This window comes from Lissotriton vulgaris, chromosome 6 (genome assembly GCF_964263255.1).
Source record: "Lissotriton vulgaris chromosome 6, aLisVul1.2, whole genome shotgun sequence".
NCBI classification, from domain to species: domain Eukaryota; kingdom Metazoa; phylum Chordata; class Amphibia; order Caudata; family Salamandridae; genus Lissotriton; species Lissotriton vulgaris.
In genome coordinates, this window is record NC_141694.1 from 1,533,412,007 (window position 1) to 1,533,432,646 (window position 20,640).

Sequence of the window (20,640 nt, forward strand, 5' to 3'; positions counted from 1 at the left end):
TTCCTTTGGCCCATTTGTTTTCAGTATGTTCTGCAGTGTCTTTATTTGGCCTCTCTGCCCTCCGTAGGGTTGCTTCCAGGGGGCCCACGTTTATAATGATTTATAATCTTCCCCCCTTGGGGACAGACACCCCATTTGTGACATACCCTGTGACATAGCCTGTTGTAATGTGTGTTGTTTTTTTTTCTCTTTAGAGTGTTGCAGTGTGCGGTTCCGTTACTGGTTGTTCTGCTGTTTCTGTAGTTGTATGTGTTTGGTAAGAGACCTCTTTTTTGTTCAATTGTACTGTGATTGTATTTTTTTGAAAAGTGTGTAGTAAAATACGAGTATGTTTGGTTTCTGTTTGTTGTGATTGTAAAACATGTTTTGCATTTGTTTTTGATGTGTCCTTCTGTAGATGTAAGTGTGTTTTCTTCTTCTTTCTAGTGGGATATCGTTGCCCCTTTGCTGTGTCTTTGCAGAGTAGGTGCTGGTGAGTGTAGTTGTGTCTTGTAAGTGAATTGTATATATTTTCTAAATTAGTTTTTTTTGGGAAAAGGCTTACATTTTTCATCTTACTTTGCGCAGTGTTGGGGTTGTTGTTGTTTGTGCAGACTCCTTTATTTGTAAGGATAATGGCTAGCCGCCGGATTACTGCTCAGCAAGTTGTTGGATTGCTTTTTGATTCTTCCTCTGACCATGGTCCAGAGTCTGACTCTGATTCTGAACCAGAGGTGGGAGGTGAAGATTCAGGTAGTGAGTTTTCTCTACACATGGCTTCATCTGATGATGAAGACACTCTGAGTGCTGATGAAGCTACTTTTGGTGTGGATGATGTGCCTGTGGTTGCGGAGGACATTGCTGCGCCTGTGGTTGCAGAGGACATTGTTGTGTCTGTGGTTGCGGAGGACATTCCTGTGCCAATAGTGCGGCAAGAGACATCTGGGCTGCAGCCTGGGGTTGCTAGTATTCCAGTTGGTGCAGTAAGACGAGAGGCAGCTGGGCGGCAGCCTGCGGCTGCAAGACTTGATGTTGAAAGTTCTGACCTCTGGGTTGCACCAGGCATGGTGCAGCCGGCATTGCCTGAATTTACTGGTGTTCCAGGGTGTAGGGTGAACACAGAAAACTTTTTGCCTATTGATTTTTTCAAGTTGTTTATGGATGATGTGTTTGTGGCAGAGATTGTAGAGCAGACTAATTTGTATGCTGAAAATTTTTTGAGGGTGAACAGTGCCAGCCTTAAGCCCCACGCTAGAGCTACCCGGTGGACTCCCACAAATTTGGAGGAGATGAAAAAGTTTTTGGGTTTAACTTTTTTGATGGGCTTGCTTAGGAAACCATCAATGGCTTCATATTGGTCTACTAGTCCCTTGATGGCTACAGCTATATTTCCGGCAGTCATGAGTCGTGATCGGTATTTGCTTCTGCTTCGGATGATGCATTTTGTTGACAATAGTCTTGCTTTGCCACGAGATCACCCTGATTGTGACCGTCTTTTCAAGATTCGGCCTGTCATTGATCATTTCGTTGATCGATTTTCTGAGATCTTTTATCCTGGGAAAGAAATTGCAGTGGACGAGTCTTTGCTGTTGTTCAAAGGCCGCTTGGTATTTCGGCAATACATTCCTAGTAAGAGGGCACGCTATGGAATCAAACTGTATATGCTGTGTGACAGTGAGACTGGATATGTCTCTAATTTCAGGGTGTACACTGGTAAGGAATCCAGAATTAACCCCCCTGGTTGTCCGTCGACTTTTGGAGTGACTGAGAAAATTGTGTGGGAACTTGGTCGTGGATTTTTTAACAAAGGCCATCATTTGTATGTCGATAACTTCTACACTGGTGTGCGGTTGTTCAGGGAATTGGGCAAAGTGGACACTGTTGCTCGTGGCACAATCCGCTCAAACCGTAAAGGTTTCCCAAAAGAACTTGTGTGTCAGAAGCTTGCTCGGGGACAGTGTAGTGCATTGCGTTGTGAGGAGCTTCTAGCTGTGAAGTTTTCAGACAGGAGAGATGTCTACATGTTGACTACAATACATGATGAAAGCACTGAACCGGTGACTGTTTGGGGTCAGGTTGCAGAAGTGCGCAAACCTGTGTGCATAATGCACTACAATAAGTACATGGGTGGTGTTGACAGAGTAGATCAGAGGTTGGAACCGTATGCTGCTCTTCGTAAGGCTTACATTTGGTACAAGAAGTTGGCTATCCATCTTTTCCACTTGGCAACCTTTAATGCTTTTGTTGTGTTCCAGAAATCTTGTCCCCAGTCAAAGATTACTTTTGAAAAGTTTCAGGAGTCTGTAATAGGCAGCCTTGTTTTAGTTGAACAGGCAAGTGTTCCTAGAGTTGGAGTGGTGGAGGATATTGCCAGATTGAAAGATCGCCATTTTCCTGGTCAAATTCCTCCTACAACCTCAAAAGACTTTCCCAGTCAGAGATGTAGAGTCTGTTGGCGAAGAGGTTTGCGGAAGGAGGTTCGTATGTACTGCCCTGACTGCCCTTCAAACCCCGGGCTGTGTGTACCTGCTTGTTATAGATTGTACCACACGCAAAAGAATTTTTGGGAGTATCAATGAGTGGTAAAGTGAACTGGTTGGTCTTATTGTTCAGTTTTAAAGTTTGCATTTGTGTAGTCTTTTTAGTGTAGTTGTTGAGTTAGTAGATTTGTATCAATTTGCAATTTGTTTTTGTTTTTCTTTCATTTTCAAAAAAAACTAAAGTATGATGTTGGTTTGCGTGTAGTGTCCATTGTCTGACGGTGTGCATGGTTTGGCGCTTGGCTGCCGGTGTCTGTGGACTGGTGCTTGTCTGGCGGTGTCTGTGGACTGGTGCTTGTCTGGCGGTGTGCGTGGTCTGGTGTTTTGTTGGCCATGTGCGTGCTCTTGCGCTTGCCTGGTGTTGTGTTTGGATTTGTCCTTGGCTGGTGGTGTGCGTGGAGTGGTGCTTGGCTGGTGGTGTGCGTGGAGTGGCGCTTGGCTGGTGGTGTGCGTGGAGTGATACTTGGCTGTCTGTGCACGAAGTGGTGCTTGGCTGGCGGTGTGTGTGGAGTTGCGCTTGGCTGGTGGTGTGTGTGGAGTGACGCTTGGCTGGTGGTGTGTGTGGAGTGGCGCTTGGCTGGTGGTGTGCGTGGAGTGCTACTTGGCTGTCTGTGCACGGAGTGGTGCTTGCCTGGCGGTGTTTGTGGAGTGGCACTTGGCTTGGGGTGTGCGTGGAGTGGTGCTTGTCTGGTGGTGTGTGTGGAGTGGTACTTGCCTGTCGGTGTGCGCTGAGTGGTGTTTGGCTGGCGGTGTGCATGGTCCGGTGCTTGGATGGTGGTGCGCGTGGAGTGGCGCTTGGCTGGCGGTGTGTGTGGAGTGGTACTTGGCTGTCTGTGCACGGAGTGGTGCTTGGCTGGCGTTGTGTGTGGAGTGCCCCTTGGCTTGCAGTGTGCGTGGTGTGTTGCTTGGCTGGTGGTGTGTGTGGAGTGGTACTTGGCTGTCGGTGTGCGCTGAGTGGTGTTTGGCTAGTGGTGTGCATGGTCTGGTGCTTGGGTGGTGGTGTCGGTGGACTGGCGCTCGGCTGGCGGTGTGTGAGTAGTTACTTTGGTCACTACACACACTGCTAGGTGAGTGACACTCCACGCAGTCCATCATTTTGTGTTGTTGAAATTTCAGAAATGTGGGCGTGTGAAAGTGATGGGCCCTTGAATGGCACTGTCTGCTGGTGTGAGTGTTGAAATGTGATGGGTCCGCGGCTGGCGGTGTGAATGTTTTGTATGTGTCACACGTACGAAAGGTGTATGAATGGCCTGTAAAGAGGTTGGTGCCTTGACGTGGCTTTACAGCTCACGAGCGGTGAGTCAGTGGTTCAGTTTATCATACTTTCAATTATACGCAGTGTATTTCATTTTTTTGAAATTACTTGCAAATACAATTGTATGTACAGAATCATCACTCACCCTCGTGCCAAATCCAACCAGAATGTGTGTGTGCTTGCGGATTTGATGGCTGTGCGTTAATGTTTGTCTTTTATCTCTTTCTGAAGTAGGGTGTACCTTGTCCCTTATTGTGATTGTTGTAATGTGTTGCTGTTCTTTCCGGATGGTGTCAATGGTCTGGTTTGTATCAGGTATGAAAGGCGCGTGAATGGCCTGTAAAACGGTTGGTGCCTTGTCGTGGCTTTACAGCTCACGAGTTGCGAGTCACTGGTTCGGTTTTTATGCATTTATTTATTGACAGAGCATTTCATTTTTTGAAATATCTTGTTAATTAAATTTTATGTACTGAACCATCACTCGCCCTCGTGCCAAATCCAACCTGTATGTGTGTGTCTTTGAGGAATAGTTAGCCGTGCCTTGAATGTTTGACTTTTGAGTAACTCTGTTACGGTGTACATTATAGCCATAAATAACTTACTAAATTTAGTTATTATTGTTAAACCATGGAAGTATATGGTCATGTCTTTCTGGTGAATTCTATTGTTGATTTTTATCCAGAATCTCCTGCAAACTTGAAATTGTCTGTCACAATTTCCTTGAATCACACGCTCTCAAATTGAAAACTTAATTCTCCACTGTACGATTTGGACCGTTTCCTGTTGCAGCCACTATGCCTACCCACGCAAGTGAGGTACCATTTTTATCGGGAGACCTGGGGGAACGCTGGGTGGAAGGAAATTTGTGTGTGCCCAGTGATGCCACGCTTTCCCATGCAAAAAAGTGTGAAAAAAATGATTTTTTTTGAGCTAAAATTGAGGTTTGCAAGGGATTCTGGGTAAAGGAACGTTGGAGGATCCATGCAAGCCATACCTCCTTGGAAGCCCCCGGGTGTCTACTTTTCAGAAATGTGTGGGTTTGGTAGGTTTCCCTAGATGGCCGTCTAGCACGGGGCCAAAAACCCAGGTAACCCCTCTTGCAAAAGCTGGTGGTATTGAATGTCAATCCCACCAGCTTTTGAAAGAGGGGTTACCTGGGTTTTTGGCCCCGTGCGAGACGGCCATGTAGGAAAACCTACCAAACCCACACATTTATGAAAAGTAGACACCCGGGGGCTTCCAAGGAGGTATGGCTTGCGTGGATCCTCCAACGTTCCTTTACCCAGAATCCCTTGCAAACCTCAATTTTTGCAGAAAAAGTCAGTTTTTTCACACTTTTTTGTGTGGGAAAGCGTGGCGTCACTGGGCTCACACAAATTTCCTCCCACCCAGCGTTCCCCCAGGTCTCCCGATAAAAATGGTACCTCACTTGCGTGGGTAGGCATAGTGGCTGCAACAGGAAACGGTCCAAATCGTACGGTGGAGACATTACAATAACCAATAGCAAGATTACCTTCTTTTTTTTGGGGGGGGACTGAGTTTTTGGACCGGGGCTCGGCGGGCATCTTTGGAAACTACCAAACCCAAACAGTTCTGAAAACTAGACACCCGGGGGAGTCCAGGGAGGTATGGCATGCGTGGGTCCCCCAATGTTTTCCTACCCAGAAATCCCTGCAAACCACAAATTTAGGTTAAAAAAACAGTTTTCCATACATTTTTGCGTGGGATCGCCGTGTCGGCACAAATGTCCTACCACCCTGCGTTCCCCTTGTTCTCCCGAGTAAAATGATACCTCACTTGTGTGGGTGGGCCAAAGGCCTGTGACTAAGGCAGGGGGGCTTAATTTGTTACACTGAAATACTACTTTTTTCAACATTCATTTTTGGCCTGTTCTGCTTTGGGGCACCCACACAAGTGAGGTATCCTTTTACTCGGGAGAACAAGGGGAGCGCTGGGTGGTAGGACATTTTTGCCGGCACGGTGATTCCACGCAAAAAAGTTTGAAAAAGTGATTATTTTACCTAATTTTAAGGTTTGCAAGGTGTTCTGGGTAGGAAAACGTTCGGGGACCCACGCATGCCATACCTCCCTGGACTCCCCCGGGGGTCTACTTTTCAGAACTGTTTGGGTTTTGTACTTTCCAAAGAATACCACCGAGCCCCGGGCCAAAAACTCAGGTGCCCCCCCCCAAAATCAAGGTTGTTTTGCAATTTGGGATTGTAAATTCACCACCGTACAATTTGAACCATTTCCTTTCGCAGCCACTATGCCTACCCACGCAAGTGAGGTACCATTTTTCTCGGGAGACCTGGGGGAACGCTGGGTGGGAGGAAATTTGTGTGAGCCCAGTGACGCCACGCTTTCCCACACAAAAAAGTGTGAAAAAACTGACTTTTTCTGCAAAAATTGAGGTTTGCAAGGGATTCTGGGTAAAGGAACGTTGGAGGATCCACGCAAGCCATACCTCCTTGGAAGCCCCCGGGTGTCTACTTTTCATAAATGTGTGGGTTTGGTAGGTTTTCCTACATGGCCGTCTCGCACGGGGCCAAAAACCCAGGTAACCCCTCTTTCAAAAGCTGGTGGTATTGAATGTCAATCCCACCAGCTTTTGCAAGAGGGGTTACCTGGGTTTTTGGCCCCGTGCGAGACGGCCATGTCGGGAAACCTACCAAACCCACACATTTCTGAAAAGTAGACACCCGGGGGCTTCCAAGGAGGTATGGCTTGCGTGGATTCTCCAACGTTCCTTTACCCGGAATCCCTTGCAAACCTAAATTTTTGATGGAAAAATCAGTTTTTACACACTTTTTTTGTGTGGGAAAGCGTGGCGTCACTGGACTCACACAAATTTCCTCCCACCCAGCGTTCCCCCAGGTCTCCCGATAAAAATGGTACCTCACTTGCGTGGGTAGGCATAGTGGCTGCAACAGGAAACGGTCCAAATCGTACGGTGGAGACATTACAATAACCAATAGCAAGATTACCTTCTTTTTTTGGGGGGGGGGACTGAGTTTTTGGACCGGGGCTCGGCGAGCATCTTTGGAAACTACCAAACCCAAACAGTTCTGAAAACTAGACACCCGGGGGAGTCCAGGGAGGTATGGCATGCGTGGGTCCCCCAATGTTTTCCTACCCAGAAATCCCTGCAAACCACAAATTTAGGTTAAAAAAACAGTTTTCCATACATTTTTGCGTGGGATCGCCGTGTCGGCACAAATGTCCTAACACCCTGCGTTCCCCTTGTTCTCCCGAGTAAAATGATACCTCACTTGTGTGGGTGGGCCAAAGGCCTGTGACTAAGGCAGGGGGGCTTAATTTGTTACACTGAAATACTACTTTTTTCAACATTCGTTTTTGGCCTGTTCTGCTTTGGGGCACCCACACAAGTGAGGTATCCTTTTACTCGGGAGAACAAGGGGAGCGCTGGGTGGTAGGACATTTTTGCCGGCACGGTGATTCCACGCAAAAAAGTTTGAAAAAGTGATTATTTTACCTAATTTTAAGGTTTGCAAGGTGTTCTGGGTAGGAAAACGTTCGGGGACCCACGCATGCCATACCTCCCTGGACTCCCCCGGGGGTCTACTTTTCAGAACTGTTTGGGTTTTGTACTTTCCAAAGAACACCACCGAGCCCCGGGCCAAAAACTCAGGTGCCCCCCCCCCCAAAATCAAGGTTGTTTTGCAATTTGGGATTGTAAATTCACCACCGTACAATTTGAACCATTTCCTTTCGCAGCCACTATGCCTACCCACGCAAGTGAGGTACCATTTTTCTCGGGAGACCTGGGGGAACGCTGGGTGGGTAGAAATTTGTTGATGCACGCAGATTCCGGAACTTTCCACCACAGAAATGTGAGGAAAATGCGTTTTTTTCCCATTTCTTAGCTTTGCAAGGGATTCTGGGTAAGAGAACCTGGGGGTAGGCAGTCGAGTGACCCCATCCTGAATTCCCCTGGGTGTCTACTTTTCAAAAATGTATAGGTTTGCTAGGTTTCCCTAGGTGCCGGCAGAGCTAGGGTTCAAAAACAAAAGGTAGTCTCTTTGCCCAAAACGTGCACAATTTCACTGAAAAATTGAGTTGTGACCACGTTGCGTTTTGCACTGTTTCCTGTCGCAGCCACTATGCCTACCCAGGCAAGTGAGGTACCATTTTTCTCGGGAGACCTGGGGGAACGCTGGGTGGGTGGAAATTTGTTGATCCACGCAGATTCCGGAACTTTCCACCACAGAAATGTGAGGAAAATGCTTTTATTTTCTCCAATTTCTTAGCTTTGCAAGGGATTCTGGGTAAGAGAACCTGGGGGTAGGCAGTCGAGTGACCCCATCCTGAATTCCCCTGGGTGTCTACTTTTCAAAAATGTATAGGTTTGCTAGGTTTCCCTAGGTGCCGGCAGAGCTAGGGTTCAAAAACAAAAGGTAGTCTCTTTGCCCAAAACGTGCACAATTTCAATGAAAAATTGAGTTGTGACCACGTTGCGTTTTGCACTGTTTCCTGTCGCAGCCACTATGCCTACCCAGGCAAGTGAGGTACCATTTTTCTCGGGAGACCTGGGGGAACGCTGGGTGGGTGGAAATTTGTTGATCCACGCAGATTCCGGAACTTTCCACCACAGAAATGTGAGGAAAATGCGTTTTTTTTTCCAATTTCTTAGCTTTGCAAGGGATTCTGGGTAAGAGAACCTGGGGGTAGGCAGTCGAGTGACCCCATCCTGAATTCCCCTGGGTGTCTACTTTTCAAAAATGTATAGGTTTGCTAGGTTTCCCTAGGTGCCGGCAGAGCTAGGGTTCAAAAACAAAAGGTAGTCTCTTTGTCCAAAACGTGCACAATTTCACTGAAAAATTGAGTTGTGACCACGTTGCGTTTTGCACTGTTTCCTGTCGCAGCCACTATGCCTACCCAGGCAAGTGAGGTACCATTTTTCTCGGGAGACCTTGGGGAACGCTGGGTGGGTGGAAATTTGTTGATCCACGCAGATTCCGGAACTTTCCACCACAGAAATGTGAGGAAAATGCGTTTTTTTTTCCAATTTCTTAGCTTTGCAAGGGATTCTGGGTAAGAGAACCTGGGGGTAGGCAGTCGAGTGACCCCATCCTGAATTCCCCTGGGTGTCTACTTTTCAAAAATGTATAGGTTTGCTAGGTTTCCCTAGGTGCCGGCAGAGCTAGGGTTCAAAAACAAAAGGTAGTCTCTTTGCCCAAAACGTGCACAATTTCACTGAAAAATTGAGTTGTGACCACGTTGCGTTTTGCACTGTTTCCTGTCGCAGCCACTATGCCTACCCAGGCAAGTGAGGTACCATTTTTCTCGGGAGACCTGGGGAAACGCTGGGTGGGTGGAAATTTGTTGATCCACGCAGATTCCGGAACTTTCCACCACAGAAATGTGAGGAAAATGCGTTTTTTTTTCCAATTTCTTAGCTTTGCAAGGGATTCTGGGTAGGAGAACCTGGGGGTAGGCAGTCGAGTGACCCCATCCTGAATTCCCCTGGGTGTCTACTTTTCAAAAATGTATAGGTTTGCTAGGTTTCCCTAGGTGCCGGCAGAGCTAGGGTTCAAAAACAAAAGGTAGTCTCTTTGCCCAAAACGTGCACAATTTCACTGAAAAATTGAGTTGTGACCACGTTGCGTTTTGCACTGTTTCCTGTCGCAGCCACTATGCCTACCCAGGCAAGTGAGGTAACATTTTCCTCGGGAGACCTGGGGGAACGCTGGGTGGGTGGAAATTTGTTGATCCACGCAGATTCCGGAACTTTCCACCACAGAAATGTGAGGAAAATGCGTTTTTTTTTCCAATTTCTTAGCTTTGCAAGGGATTCTGGGTAAGAGAACCTGCGGGTAGGCAGTCGAGTGACCCCATCCTGAATTTCCCTGGGTGTCTACTTTTCAAAAATGTATAGGTTTGCTAGGTTTCCCTAGGTGCCGGCAGAGCTAGGGTTCAAAAACAAAAGGTAGTCTCTTTGCCCAAAACGTGCACAATTTCACTGAAAAATTGAGTTGTGACCACGTTGCGTTTTGCACTGTTTCCTGTCGCAGCCACTATGCCTACCCAGGCAAGTGAGGTACCATTTTTCTCGGGAGACCTGGGGAAACGCTGGGTGGGTGGAAATTTGTTGATCCACGCAGATTCCGGAACTTTCCACCACAGAAATGTGAGGAAAATGCGTTTTTTTTCTCCAATTTCTTAGCTTTGCAAGGGATTCTGGGTAAGAGAACCTGGGGGTAGGCAGTCGAGTGACCCCATCCTGAATTCCCCTGGGTGTCTACTTTTCAAAAATGTATAGGTTTGCTAGGTTTCCCTAGGTGCCGGCAGAGCTAGGGTTCAAAAACAAAAGGTAGTCTCTTTGCCCAAAACGTGCACAATTTCAATGAAAAATTGAGTTGTGACCACGTTGCGTTTTGCACTGTTTCCTGTCGCAGCCACTATGCCTACCCAGGCAAGTGAGGTACCATTTTTCTCGGGAGACCTGGGGGAACGCTGGGTGGGTGGAAATTTGTTGATCCACGCAGATTCCGGAACTTTCCACCACAGAAATGTGAGGAAAATGCGTTTTTTTTTCCAATTTCTTAGCTTTGCAAGGGATTCTGGGTAAGAGAACCTGGGGGTAGGCAGTCGAGTGACCCCATCCTGAATTCCCCTGGGTGTCTACTTTTCAAAAATGTATAGGTTTGCTAGGTTTCCCTAGGTGCCGGCAGAGCTAGGGTTCAAAAACAAAAGGTAGTCTCTTTGTCCAAAACGTGCACAATTTCACTGAAAAATTGAGTTGTGACCACGTTGCGTTTTGCACTGTTTCCTGTCGCAGCCACTATGCCTACCCAGGCAAGTGAGGTACCATTTTTCTCGGGAGACCTTGGGGAACGCTGGGTGGGTGGAAATTTGTTGATCCACGCAGATTCCGGAACTTTCCACCACAGAAATGTGAGGAAAATGCGTTTTTTTTTCCAATTTCTTAGCTTTGCAAGGGATTCTGGGTAAGAGAACCTGGGGGTAGGCAGTCGAGTGACCCCATCCTGAATTCCCCTGGGTGTCTACTTTTCAAAAATGTATAGGTTTGCTAGGTTTCCCTAGGTGCCGGCAGAGCTAGGGTTCAAAAACAAAAGGTAGTCTCTTTGCCCAAAACGTGCACAATTTCACTGAAAAATTGAGTTGTGACCACTTTGCGTTTTGCACTGTTTCCTGTCGCAGCCACTATGCCTACCCAGGCAAGTGAGGTAACATTTTCCTCGGGAGACCTGGGGGAACGCTGGGTGGGTGGAAATTTGTTGATCCACGCAGATTCCGGAACTTTCCACCACAGAAATGTGAGGAAAATGCGTTTTTTTTTTCCAATTTCTTAGCTTTGCAAGGGATTCTGGGTAAGAGAACCTGCGGGTAGGCAGTCGAGTGACCCCATCCTGAATTTCCCTGGGTGTCTACTTTTCAAAAATGTATAGGTTTGCTAGGTTTCCCTAGGTGCCGGCAGAGCTAGGGTTCAAAAACAAAAGGTAGTCTCTTTGCCCAAAACGTGCACAATTTCACTGAAAAATTGAGTTGTGACCACGTTGCGTTTTGCACTGTTTCCTGTCGCAGCCACTATGCCTACCCAGGCAAGTGAGGTACCATTTTTCTCGGGAGACCTGGGGAAACGCTGGGTGGGTGGAAATTTGTTGATCCACGCAGATTCCGGAACTTTCCACCACAGAAATGTGAGGAAAATGCGGGTTTTTTTTCCAATTTCTTAGCTTTGCAAGGGATTCTGGGTAAGAGAACCTGGGGGTAGGCAGTCGAGTGACCCCATCCTGAATTCCCCTGGGTGTCTACTTTTCAAAAATGTATAGGTTTGCTAGGTTTCCCTAGGTGCCGGCAGAGCTAGGGTTCAAAAACAAAAGGTAGTCTCTTTGCCCAAAACGTGCACAATTTCACTGAAAAATTGAGTTGTGACCACGTTGCGTTTTGCACTGTTTCCTGTCGCAGCCACTATGCCTACCCAGGCAAGTGAGGTACCATTGTTCTCGGGAGACCTGGGGGAACGCTGGGTGGGTGGAAATTTGTTGATCCACGCAGATTCCGGAACTTTCCACCACAGAATTGTGAGGAAAATGCGTTTTTTTCCCAATTTTTTAGCTTTGCAAGGGATTCTGAGTAAGAGAACCTGGGGGTAGGCAGTCGAGTGACCCCATCCTGAATTCCCCTGGGTGTCTACTTTTCAAAAATGTATAGGTTTGCTAGGTTTCCCTAGGTGCCGGCAGAGCTAGGGTTCAAAAACAAAAGGTAGTCTCTTTGCCCAAAACGTGCACAATTTCACTGAAAAATTGAGTTGTGACCACGTTGCGTTTTGCACTGTTTCCTGTCGCAGCCACTATGCCTACCCAGGCAAGTGAGGTAACATTTTCCTCGGGAGACCTGGGGGAACGCTGGGTGGGTGGAAATTTGTTGATCCACGCAGATTCCGGAACTTTCCACCACAGAAATGTGAGGAAAATGCGTTTTTTTTCCAATTTCTTAGCTTTGCAAGGGATTCTGGGTAAGAGAACCTGCGGGTAGGCAGTCGAGTGACCCCATCCTGAATTTCCCTGGGTGTCTACTTTTCAAAAATGTATAGGTTTGCTAGGTTTCCCTAGGTGCCGGCAGAGCTAGGGTTCAAAAACAAAAGGTAGTCTCTTTGCCCAAAACGTGCACAATTTCACTGAAAAATTGAGTTGTGACCACGTTGCGTTTTGCACTGTTTCCTGTCGCAGCCACTATGCCTACCCAGGCAAGTGAGGTACCATTTTTCTCGGGAGACCTGGGGAAACGCTGGGTGGGTGGAAATTTGTTGATCCACGCAGATTCCGGAACTTTCCACCACAGAAATGTGAGGAAAATGCGTTTTTTTTCCAATTTCTTAGCTTTGCAAGGGATTCTGGGTAAGAGAACCTGGGGGTAGGCAGTCGAGTGACCCCATCCTGAATTCCCCTGGGTGTCTACTTTTCAAAAATGTATAGGTTTGCTAGGTTTCCCTAGGTGCCGGCAGAGCTAGGGTTCAAAAACAAAAGGTAGTCTCTTTGCCCAAAACGTGCACAATTTCACTGAAAAATTGAGTTGTGACCACGTTGCGTTTTGCACTGTTTCCTGTCGCAGCCACTATGCCTACCCAGGCAAGTGAGGTACCATTTTTCTCGGGAGACCTGGGGGAACGCTGGGTGGGTGGAAATTTGTTGATCCACGCAGATTCCGGAACTTTCCACCACAGAAATGTGAGGAAAATGCGTTTTTTTCCAATTTCTTAGCTTTGCAAGGGATTCTGGGTAAGAGAACCTGGGGGTAGGCAGTCGAGTGACCCCATCCTGAATTCCCCTGGGTGTCTACTTTTCAAACATGTATAGGTTTGCTAGGTTTCCCTAGGTGCCGGCAGAGCTAGGGTTCAAAAACAAAAGGTAGTCTCTTTGCCCAAAACATGCACAATTTCACTGAAAAATTGAGTTGTGACCACGTTGCGTTTTGCACTGTTTCCTGTCGCAGCCACTATGCCTACCCAGGCAAGTGAGGTACCATTTTTCTCGGGAGACCTGGGGGAACGCTGGGTGGGTGGAAATTTGTTGATCCACGCAGATTCCGGAACTTTCCACAACAGAAATGTGAGGAAAATGCGTATTTTTTTCCAATTTCTTAGCTTTGCAAGGGATTCTGGGTAAGAGAACCTGGGGGTAGGCAGTCGAGTGACCCCATCCTGAATTCCCCTGGGTGTCTACTTTTCAAAAATGTATAGGTTTGCTAGGTTTCCCTAGGTGCCGGCAGAGCTAGGGTTCAAAAACAAAAGGTAGTCTCTTTGCCCAAAACGTGCACAATTTCACTGAAAAATTGAGTTGTGACCACGTTGCGTTTTGCACTGTTTCCTGTCGCAGCCACTATGCCTACCCAGGCAAGTGAGGTACCATTTTTCTCGGGAGACCTGGTGGAACGCTGGGTGGGTGGAAATTTGTTGATCCACGCAGATTCCAGAACTTTCCACCACAGAAATGTGAGGAAAATGCGTTTTTTTTCTCCAATTTCTTAGCTTTGCAAGGGATTCTGGGTAAGAGAACCTGGGGGTAGGCAGTCGAGTGACCCCATCCTGAATTCCCCTGGGTGTCTACTTTTCAAAAATGTATAGGTTTGCTAGGGTTCCCTAGGTGCCGGCAGAGCTAGGGTTCAAAAACAAAAGATAGTCTCTTTGCCCAAAACGTGCACAATTTCACTGAAAAATTGAGTTGTGACCACGTTGCGTTTTGCACTGTTTCCTGTCGCAGCCACTATGCCTACCCACGCAAGTGAGGTACCATTTTTCTCGGGAGACCTGGGGGAACGCTGGGTGGGTGGAAATTTGTTGATTCACGCAGATTCCGGAACTTTCCACCACAGAAATGTGAGGAAAATGCGTTTTTTTCCCAATTTTTTAGCTTTGCAAGGGATTCTGAGTAAGAGAACCTGGGGGTAGGCAGTCGAGTGACCCCATCCTGAATTCCCCTGGGTGTCTACTTTTCAAAAATGTATAGGTTTGCTAGGTTTCCCTAGGTGCCGGCAGAGCTAGGGTTCAAAAACAAAAGGTAGTCTCTTTGCCCAAAACGTGCACAATTTCACTGAAAAATTGAGTTGTGACCACGTTGCGTTTTGCACTGTTTCCTGTCGCAGCCACTATGCCTACCCAGGCAAATGAGATACCATTTTTCTCGGGAGACCTGGGGGAACGCTGGGTGGGTGGAAATTTGTTGATCCACGCAGATTCCGGAACTTTCCACCACAGAAATGTGAGGAAAATGCGTTTTGTTTTCAAATTTCTTAGCTTTGCAAGGGATTCTGGGTAAGAGAACCTGGGGGTAGGTAGTCGACTGACCCCATCCTGAATTCCCCTGGGTGTCTACTCTTCAAAAATGTATAGGTTTGCTAGGTTTCCCTAAGTGCTGGCAGAGCTAGGGCTCAAAAACAAAAGGTAGTCTCTTTGTCCAAAGAGTGCAAGATTTCACTGGGAAATTGAGGTGCGACCATGTTGCGTTTTGCGCTGTTTTGTGTCGCAGCCACTATGCCTACCCACGCAAGTGAGGTACCATTGTTTTCGGGAGACCTGGGGGAACACTGGGTGGGTGGAAATTTGTTGATCCAAGCAGATTCCAGAACTTTCCTCCACAGAAATGTGAGGAAAATGTGGTTTTTTTGTCAAATTCGTAGGTTTGCAAGGGATTCTGGGTAACAAGACCTGGTGGTAGGCAGTCAAGTCACCCCATCCTGAATTCCCCTGGGTGTCTACTTTACAAAAATGTATAGGTTTGCTAGGTTTCCCTAGGTGCCAGCAGAGCCAGGGTGCCAAAACTACAGGTAGGCACTTTGCTAAAAAAGGGTCAATTTGTAACTGCAAAATTTAGGTGTCACCACTTTGCATTTTGCGCCGTTTCCTGTCGCAGGCACAAGGGCGACCCACACAAGTGAGGTACCGTTTTTATCGGGAGACTTGGGGTAATTCAGATTTGTAAATCAACTGTTATTACCAATTGAGCTTTTGCGCATTTCTCCCTTTCAATGAAAGACATTGTGTAAAAAAAAAAAAATTTTGAAAAATGACCAATAATTCTCATGCTAGTATGAGTATTCCCAATTTTGAAAATTAGCAATAATATACTGTTTCTGAACTCTATATTTTGTACCCAATTCAGAAATACATAGGTGTCTTTCATACAGATTTTTCCATGTATACATTTTCCAAGACAAAGTGCTCTATACCCAGTAAATGAAAAAATACCATTGCAAGTTGCTGCTCAGTTTTTGGATCTGGGTTCGTCGGGTTCTTGGTGAAACTACAAGTCCTATATATCCCCACAACCAGGAAGGTCTAACGGATGTAACGGTATATTGCTTTCTAAGAGCTGTCAAAACTAGAAAAAGTTATAGGTGAAAACGTTGAGACAAAAGGCTGTTTTTTTCAACAAATTTTCAATTATTCCAATATTTAACTGTTAGTTTCTATAAAGAAACCTTCATGGATTTAGACAAATGACCCCTTTCTGAATTCAGAATTTTGTCTACCTTTTGAAAATGTACAGCTTTCTAGGATCCATTATTGCTTTCAAACTCATTTCTACCATTAACTGGAAGGAGGTGGAAAGCTCTAAAAATAGCAAAAATAGGCTATGTCCCAGAAAAATGCCAAAACTGTGTGAAAATGTCGGTTCTCTGACAAAAGACTGTCATTTCCTAAAAGCTGAGAAAATGGAGATTTCAGCCCCACAAACCCTTTTTTGATAACATTTTCAGGGAAAAACCCAGAGGCTTTCATTTGCAGGCCGTGTTTCCCATTTTTCTGAAAAAAACAAAAAAATCACTATATTTTGGTTAATTTCTGGGACCCCTCCAAGGTAATCCACAAACCCTGGGCACCTTTAGAATCCACATGATGTTGGAAGAAAAGGACGCAAATTTGGCGTGGATACCTTATGTGGTCAAAAAGTTACAAGGGCCTAAGCGCGCACTACCCCAAATCGCCAAAAAAGGGCTTAGCACAGGAGGGGAAAAGGCCTAGCAGCGAAGGGGTTAAGAAATCTTCGAGACCACGACTTGATGGAAACAGACGCAGCAGAAGACGAAACCATTGTATCTGCAATACAGTGCCATTCAACAAATCTCTACTAAAATAACATGACATCAAACCACTTGATGTGGCTTTAAAAGTATGAGTATGTTCACAATATTTGCTCAGGCAAGAATTAAGCAATGCAAACTTAAATAAAACTTTGAATTAGTCATACATGGCTCCCAGTTTTATGGTATTTATTTATTTTTAATTTCCGTCTGTATTTATCCATATTTATTTTTGGGCTATTTTATTGGTATTGATTCATGTTTATTTTGTGTGTTGTGAATAAATGAAGTAGTAAAATGGTATATTTCCATATTTTTTTTAACTAATAAACATCCACTCATATTTCTTTTAATAAAGTTTTTAGTGTTTTACAGAACAACATTCAACATGCCATCACCTCATACTTAGATACCTGACATGTTTTAGCAAATTAAGCAGCATTAAGCAACCAAATATAACATAACAATACACCCACACGTACATGTTAAAATTATACTTAATAAGCATTTTGACATGTGTCATTATTTAAGGATATTTTCTATCTGCACAGCTGTAAGCCTTGTCTTCATGAAAGACCACACAGAGTCACTTAAAAGTAACCCAATTTTGCTGTATTTTTCCACTGCTAAAAATAAATGTAGATAGAAAACACATGATTCATGTTTGTATTTGTCTGTAAAATTCAGTAAAAACTGAAAACTCTGAGACTTAGTCTTAAATAAAGGGAGTATTTTCTCCATGATAGCCAGTGTTAAAAATATTTGTGATGTTATTGAATGTTACTGTTGTGGATCAAAGACGCTATGGGATACCACAACACTGCACCCCAAAGCAGCTACCTTAAATAATGAACTTCAAAAGTGGTAGGATACTCAAAACATAAACGCTGTGTCACGCCACAAAACCAAGGGACTTTCAGCAGCGATGTCACCCTTCGCAGGAATAGAAACAGTGTTTAATTTTAGCCAGTGGTTTCCGGTGCTCAGCAGCTGCACTTGATCATCAATACCTGTGATTTTCATGAGCACCAGTTAAGGACACATTAGTTTATGGTATGCACGGTAAGATTAAAAGATTTGCCCAGAATCACAGGGTGTTGAGCTGACCCCAAGACTTGACGAGAGTGGGTCATATTTTTTCACTCGGTTTGAAGATGTGTTTTCTGAATTACAGTGGGCAGGACTTGTCTGTTGATGGAGGAGTACGATTGTTTGTTAATAGGTTTGTTTAAAATTTGCTTCTGGAGATCACGACTCGGTAGCAGGCTTCTGAAAGTACTTGGTCCACTTCTTACCCTTGGGTTATTTTGAATATGGCACAGTACTATGAGCATAGGAAGAATGAGGACAAGGAGAAGATGGAGAAAAAGCTTAAAGAATTGAAGACAAATGTGTTGTTGCAGCAGGCTTCTAGGGGGAATGGTAGACGACATGGTGGTTCGGACCAACAGCTTCTGCATACTAGCCGGAATACTACGCCTGTAGGGCTGAATCAGTGTGCTTATTGTAAGGAGGAGGGACATTGGCATAGCTAGTGTCCGGTGTTGTTGCAGAAAGTCGCAGCTCCTGGAGGACGAGGTTCTCGTGGACGGGGTCGTGGAGCTGGTGGACAGGACAGAGCTCAGCATGCTGCAGCCTCAAAGGATCGTCCGGATGGTAACTACTTCGATGACAATAGGAGAGGACAGTATTATCATGATGACTATGATATTGACGAGGTGACAGGAATGTCTCACAGCTAGGACTGCCAGGGACAGAGTGAGGGACCAGTTCAGATACCTGTAGATCAGCACGGTCCTTACGTTACTGCGGATTTGCTTGGCTCAGCTAGAGAATTTTTGGTGGCTACAGATGCAATGCATAGCTCTATTTCTCATTCATTGGTCCCCAGGGCAGCTCTGTCTGGCCATATTAATGTTTCGGTAGAATTTTCTGGTGTACCGGTTGTGAGCCTTATTTTCAAACCTCTTACAATGACTTTAGGTCCTTTCACTGTGGAGTCACCATTTTTGTTGACGTCTAATTGAGGAGAAAATTTGATGGGTTTAGATTTATTAAAGAAGCTGCATGCTACCATTTATTGTTCCCCGGCAGGAGTTTACATGACAATGGACCCAAATGTGGTCAGCGCTAAAGAGTACCTGTCCAAAGATGCGCCATTTCCTGTTGAAATTAAGGATGTGCCGCCCACTTTGTGGGCAACGGGTGACACGGACGGAGGACTATTGCATACACCACCAGTTTCTACACAATGCCATTTTGCCTTGTATTCCTCAGTATAAAATACCGCAAGCAGAGGAGCGAGCGAGCTGTTGCAAAGTATACAGGACTTGTTGAAGAGACGACTGCTAATGTGCGTAATAGCCCCAATCTTCCCATTCTTAAGAGGGCACCTTCGGATTCCTCTGATGATAATGTAGATGTTTATCATTTTGTTATTGACTTGCGTGAGGTTAATAAAATAATAGTTCCCCAGTTCCTGGTGGTCCCTGACATTACTGCTCTTTTGACAATGATTCATCCTACTGCTAAATTCTTTTTAGTCATTGACCTAAAAAATGTATTCTCCAGTATTCCAATTCATCCAGACAGCAGGTACTTGTTCGATTTTAGACTAGCTCGAAGAAGCTTTAGATTCTGTTGAGCTCCTCAGGGCTATACGGAGAGCCCTAGAATATATAGTCAAGCTTTAAAAGCCCAATTGCACTCCCTTACACTTCCTTCAGGTAATGTATTGCTCCAATATGTAGACGACCTTCTCATCGCTTCTGACACTCAAAAGGGTTGCAAAGACAGTACGGTTATATTGTTATTGCATTTGGCACACCACAGACATAAGTGTCCCTTTCCAAATTTCAATATTGTCGACAGGAGGTCACCTACTTAGGTCACCTACTGTTGAAGGAGGGTAGGAGATTGACCCAGAGCGCATCAGTACCATTGTTAAAATGCCTATCCCCCAAACTCAAAGGGATGTGCGCGCTTTTATTGGCATTACTTCCTATTGTCGTCAATGGAGCCCTAATTATTTGTTATTAACAAAACCTCTGCTCGCACTAACCATTAAAGATGTGTATGAACTCTTGCCTTGAATGCCTGAATGTCAGCAGTCTTTTGAGCAATTAAAAGTTGCGCTTTGCTCTGCGCATGTACTTGGTACGCCTGGTTATGCAAAGCTGTTCATGCTTATGTACACAAGATGGCTGGTTGTGCGCTTTCTGTTTTAACACAGGCCTTTGGAGGTAAGCAACAGCTATGTGCTTATTTTTCTGTTCTTTTTGACATTGTCGCAAGAGCTCTCCCCAGCGGTCTAAGAGAGGTCGCGGCTGTGGCCGTCTCCATAAGCAGTCGACTGGGCTCCTACTTGATACTGACCTCACAGTCATGGTGCCCCATGACCCATGCTGAGGATACCCTTTTGAATAAGACCAAGATGCAGCACCTCACCAGTGCACGTTTGACAGGTTATGAGCTAAATCTCTTTGAACCACATGTCATGATTAGAAGATGTGCCACCCTGAACCCAGCCACGTTACTACCCCTCCCTTCTGAGAATGAGTAAATTGACAATCATGATTGTAACTTCCGGAAGGAGGAAGAGACGAAAGGACGGGTAGACCTGACTGATGTTCCCTTATCTGACCCCCAGGGGAAACTATATGTTGATGGCTTTTGTTTTAAGTTACCAAATGGTACTACAACTGCTGCATACCCAATCACAACACTGCACACAATAGTTGAGACGTCACAGGTTCCCTATCAGTCGGCCCAAGCTGCAGAGCTCATTGCTCTTATCCGAGTCTGCGAGTTGAGTGATGGGCTTGTTGTCAATATTTATACTGACAGCCAGTATGCCTTCGGATTCACCCATAATTTTGGGCGGCTCTGGGCAGAGAAAGGGTTTCTCAGTTCCCATGGGATTAAGATCCAACATGGCCCTCTTATACATAGGCTTTGTCGGCTTTTATAACCCCCCATGAAATTGGTAATAGTGAAGTGCAGCACCTATAGGAAAATTACTGACAATGTCGGTGAGGGGAACACCTTTGCAGACCTGACAGCCAAGGAGAAAGCCCAAACAGAGATGAAAAGGATGTTTATAGCAGGTCCCGCTAGGTGGGTGCCTGAGGTCACCATGTTCGAGGATACACTAGAGAATGTTAAGGGAATACAGAGTGAGGAAATGATTGAGGAATAAGCAATATGGCAGGAAAGCACAGCACATTTAGATTAGGGGTGGGTGGAATTTGCGCATTCGCATTACGCAAATCTCCGCGAAACAGTAAAAATTCTCTGCGAACA